Below are 6,000 nucleotides of genomic sequence, written 5' to 3' on the forward strand. Positions count from 1 at the left end.
GCGGGGGGTGGGAGTGAATGGGTGACGGGCACTGGGGGTTATTCTGTATGTTAGTAAATTGAACACCAATAAAAAATAAATTAAAAATAAATAAATAAATAAATAAAATTAAATAAATGTTTGACTTTTCCTTGTTACCAAATTATATATATAGCCACACTCACCCCTCCCTGAGCCTTACCACACCCCATCCCTGAACTTCCTCCAATCCCAGACTTGTATCCACCCCTATGGGGTCATTCAGAGAAGAAGGATGTAATTAAGGTGATGTAGGCAGGTTACTTGTAATTTATGTTTTTATTTTTTTAAAAAATGCTAAAGGTTCAAAGCTCCTTTCTCTGTTCTCATTGGAATTGTCAGGGGCCACATCACAATGGTTTTTAAAAATACTCCTTCAGTCAACATATCCAAAAGTGGAATTAGGGCCCAGGACCTCAGAAGGTACCTGAAGGAAGAAACCCCAATGTTGTTTGACAGCAACTGAAGTCTGTAGAGTGGTATCCTCTAAGGGAATTTGCACACTTTTTTCTCTTTATTTATTTTTAAAGATTTTATTTATTTATTCATGACAGTCACAGAGAAAGGCAGAGACATAAGCAGAGAGAGAAGCAGGCTTCCTGCAGGGAGCCCAATGTGGGACTCAATTCCAGGACCCCAGGACCACGACCTGAGCTGAAGGCAGATGCTCAACCACTGAGCCACCCAGGTGCCCCATTTCCTTTATTTTTTAGGTTTTATGGAGACAGACTACTGGTCAGAAGACTTCTACCCAGTGACCTAAGCTCAGAGTGACATCCTTGTTACTGCCTGACCCTGCCAGACTCAGCTGTTGAACATATGTGATGGTCCTCAAGACCTCTGTCTCCTTTCTGATCCTCCCCGCACTCCCCCCTGCCCTCCCCCCAGCCTCCACATCCTCTTCCTGAGGTAGTAACTGTGGGCATTTTAGAGAACTGGAAAAATGCATCCTGGAAAAACAGCCACCTGTTGACTGCCTTTGCTGAACTTTAAAACACCTCACCCCCCAACCAAGGGCACTCAGTAAAGCATGTTAGCCAGAGTGACCACTGTTCTGCCTCACTTGTCCAAACTGGAATGTGCATGGTGGCTAAGGGCATATGCCAAAATAAAACACACTCTACAACAAAGAGAAACTTTTTCCACTGCCTGTGGCAATAGAACCCCTCCAACACATACACACACACAAACACACCCATACACACACATATATAGGGTAGAGAAATAAAGCCCAGAGATGGGAAGAGAAAGAGAATCCTTAAAAAAAAAAAAAAAAAATGCTTCTTGTGTTACAGACATTCCTTTGGCTCCCAGCCTTTCCAAGTGGCAAATGGTGCCTTCAGTCACTCTCTGTTGAATCTGATCAATGTGCTTTATTCATCACCATGGACATACATGGGAGGAGGGGGTGAGGGCAGGAGGGTGTGAATTGAGGTGCAGAAGAGTGAAGAAAGAAGGATAGAGAAGAAATTGGAGAAAAAGAAAGGGACAGGTTTTTTAAGATTTATTTATTCATTTTAGAGAGAGAGAGAGAATGAGCAGGGAGGAGGGGCAAAGGGAAAGGACTGAGAGAGAATCTCAAGCAAGCCTCACACTCAGTGTAAAGCCCCACACAGGGCTCAATCTCATGACCTTGAGATCATGATCTGAGCCAAAATCAAGGGTCAGATGCTTAACAGACTGTGCCTCCCAGGCGCCCTGAAAGGGATATATTTTTAAATATTGAGAACAGACACTGTGTTCTCGAACTGTAGATCTTCCAAATACCTCGCTGCACATGGGTTTCTAGGCCAGAAGCAATAATATCTTCTCAAACACCAATTCTCAAATTCCAACAATGTAATGTGTTTCTACTTGATCCACAGAAGTCCTTCTTGATGGAAAAGGATTTCAGAAAGATCTCTAGGGAAATGGATCAGGGGAACCATGGAAGCAGACATTCAGAAAAGAAAAACCCAGCGTGAGGAATAAACACTAAAAACTGCCCTAGACATTACTCGCTTTAGATCTTTCTATTACCCTATTATCTCCTCTCACTTGTCTTGCTCACCCCCTGCATCTTTCCCATTGTGTTTCCCTGGCTGTCTGGAGGCCTCCGCCTCAATTCCACATGCCCTAACAGGTCACAGTCTGAGCATCACCCCCAGGGTTCCCATCCAGTCCTCAGCCTTGCAGTGATGTGCGGGGACATCCCCAAGCTTCCAACTGGCTGAAATAGTGAAGCTGAGCCAGAAACTCTTCCCTCTAATCAGCTAAAGGAGAAGGAGGACAAATAAGGCTAGACTGGGAAAAACCAAAAGTGTCCTTGGGGGTGAGAGCTGAGGTGAGCATTAGCTGGAGCCTCTTAAGGGCATCCATTACTTCCACGGCCCCCAACAGGGACATATGGTTCCTATCATTTATGCCATTCCTACTTCTCCCAATGAACACATAGAGTTCAACCTTCAGTTTTGTAGTTTGGGTTTTTGGGTTTTTTGACTCTAAAAGCCCATGATGTAGTGATTCATAATTCTTCTGAGACAGGAATTTGTGCTCCTTCCCAGAGGCTAGTGTATGGAAGTGAGTCATTTAAGAAGTAAGTGAGCCCCAAGGGGTTGCCCTGCATCTGCCCCTCAGCTTGGGGGTTCTCATTTCTTCCATAGTTTCATTAAGCCTCACAACAATATAGGTGTCTTTATCTCCATTTAAAGATGATGAAATTACAAAATCAGATACTTGTGGGGTTCCTGGGTGGCTTGGTCAGTTAAGCATTTGCCTTCAGGTGGGACCATGATTTCAGGGTCCTGGGACCGAGCCTCGCATCGGGTTCTCTGCTCCACAGGGAGTCTGCTTTTCCCTCTCACTCTCCCTTTGTGCTCTCTCCCTCTCTCAAATAAATAAATAAAATCTCTTTAAAAAAAAAAAAAAGCAGGTACTTGAGATTTAGGTAGTCTGAAAGGTTCTGGGGCAGTTCAAGATAAAGTCAGAGGAGAGCACATGATCTGAAACACGTACATGAAGAAAGTAACCCAAACCAGGAAAAGACGTGCACTACAATCAGGCATTGAACTTGACCAGGAGCATTCTTGCAGCCAAAGCCAGGCAGAAATACAACAAAATTCAACAAACTAAATAGCTTAACTTTTCAATCATTAGTGCTATTGCTTAAGGTATCATATGTATTTGCTTGATAGAAAGAAATCTGCTGAAAGAAATTCCTTAAAGAGCCAGGGCACCATTGGAGTTCAACCTCATCTGACTCACCAGAATCCAGTGGGCAAATCTTTCCCTCCATCTCATGTTAATACATGAATACCATAGAACCTGCATTCTCAGATTTATTGAAAAGTACTACTTTTTAGTATTGTTTTCCTTAAAATAATAACAGAACGGTTTTCAATGTACAAAAAAATGTGTATCTCAATAGAAGGCTAAGAAAAGAAACAGGCCATTTCACCAATATCTACATGCCAACTGTTTACAAAAATCTCCAAAGGAAAAAAATATCCAAGGAGTATTTTCTTCCTATGAATACATTTTTCTTATAAGCATATTTGTGATAAATATAGTCATGAAATAAGAAAGTATTAAGTAAATGTAAATGGAGGTCTAAGAACACCCAAAAGGCCAAAGCCTCTCCAGATGAAGAGCACAAAACAGAATTAATATTTAATTTAAAGTTGCCCAGAAAGTAAAAAAAAAAAAAAAAGCAAATGTTTTCCAGTTCATTGTATGAAACTAGTATAATCTTGACTCTGAAGCTGTTTATGAATGATATAAATAAAATTCTATTATTTTCATTTATGACTATGGATAATGGTCATAATCGTGATAATCCTGGGTAAAATATCAGCTAAGCAAATCTAAAGAGTAATAAAACAATAATAATATATTATGAACAGGTACATTTCCTCCCTCTCCAAAGGAATGCAAGCATAGTCCAACATTTTAAAAATCTATCAATATAATTTACTACAAAATACAGTAAAAAAGCAAAACTATCTAATTATCCCAATAGGTGCAGAAAGGGCATTTGGCAGATTTCATCAACTATTCATAACTTTTAAACAATTCTTAACAAACTAGGTTATATTTTAACTTGGTAAAAGTTATACACCTAAAAACAATTATTTACCTCTTCCAAATACTTTAAGGAGAAACTTTGTTCCATTTCTTTTAAGATAAGGAACAAGGTAAAGAAACTCCTCCATACCACTACAGTCAAACATGGCATTGGTGGTCCCAGATGACATAGAAGGGTGAAGGAGATGGATGCCTGGGTGGCACAGCAGTTGAGCATCTGCCTTTGGCTCAGAGCATGATCCTGTGGTACCAGGATCAAGTCCAACATCCAGCTCCCTGCATGGAGCCTGCTTCTCCCTCTATGTCTCTGCCTCTCTCTCTCTCTCTCTCATGATTAAATAAATAAAATCTTAAAAAAAAAAAAAGAGTGAAGGAGAGGTTTAAGAATTGGAAAGGAAGAGATAAACCTGTGAGTATTTGCAGATAATATGATTACCCACCTCTATAAATACTAACAGAATGAACAGGCCAGCTATTAGAAAAGAAAAAAAGTGTTCAGCAGGGTAGCAGGATATAAGATTTAAAAAGAAGAAGAAAAGCAACAGAATTTTTCAACATCAGCCATAGCTGCAAAATATGTTTTAGAAATAAGACACCATTTGGTGTTACAATAAAACTACTCTCTTAACTGAAATGTTTTATTTCTGAAAAATTAAGAGCTCAGTAAAAAAACATTGAGAATGATTTCAATAAGTAGAGATGCATTCTTTGCTCTTGACCCATATGGGTGATATCATATAGAGATCTCTTCTTCCCATTAATCTACACATTTAATGTAATCTCAAATAAAGTTTGGATCACTTATTTTTTTTCAAGTCAAAAAAAATTTTTTTTTCATTTCAGAGGTAGAGTTTAGTGATTCATTATTTGCATATAACACCCAGTGCTCATTACTTCAAGTGCCCTCTTTTATGTCCATCACCAGTTACCCCAGTTCCCCACTCTTCTCCCCTCCAGCAACCCTATTTGTTGCCTATAGTTAAGAGTCTCTTCTGGTTTGTCTCCCTCTCTGATTTCTTCTTATTTTATTTTTCCTTCCCTTCCCCTATGATCATCTGTTTTGCTCCTTAAATTCCACATTATGAGTGAAATCATATAATTGTCTTTCTCCGATTGACTTATTTTGCTTAGCATAATACCCTCTAGTTCCATCCACATCATTGCAAATGGTAAGATTTCATTTTTTGATGGCTGAATAATATTCCATTGTATATACATAGCATATTTTCTTTATCCATCCATCTGTTGATGGACATCTGAGCTCTTTCCATATTTTTGCAATTGTTTATAAATCTGATATAAACATTGGGGTGCATTACTTATTATTTTTTTAGGAACCAACTGCATTTAGTCCAAAAATAATGAAAGAATAATTATTAATAGCAAGTTAAGTCAACTTAAAAAACAGGTACATATCTTGCCCTGCTAGATATTAAGGCCTACCAGACCAAACTCACTGAAACAGAGAGTAGATTGATGCCTGCCAGGGAGTGGGGATGGGGTGAACAGGGCGATGTTGGTCTAGGGGTACATAGTTTCAGTTATAAGAGAATAGGTTCCAGGGATCTAATGTACAACATGATGACTATAGTTAATAATACTATATCATATACTTGAAAGTTGCTAATAGGATAAATCTTAAGTGTTCTCACCACAAAAAAAAAGTTAACTATGTGATGAAATTGTTAACCTTGTTTTGCTACTATTTCACAATATATACATGTATCAAACATCATGTTGTGCACCTTAAATTTACACAATGTTATCTGACAATGATATCTCAACGAAGCTGAAAAAGGAAAAGAAAGTACTTATCAGAAAGCCACAACCATAAGTTAGTTCAGTGTAGTATTTATGCAAAAAGAGAAATAAGCCAATGAAACAGTTGGAGAACTCAGAGGCACACCTCTGCATAGGAAA

Source organism: Canis lupus, chromosome 12 (genome assembly GCF_011100685.1).
Source record: "Canis lupus familiaris isolate Mischka breed German Shepherd chromosome 12, alternate assembly UU_Cfam_GSD_1.0, whole genome shotgun sequence".
Lineage (NCBI taxonomy): Eukaryota > Metazoa > Chordata > Mammalia > Carnivora > Canidae > Canis > Canis lupus.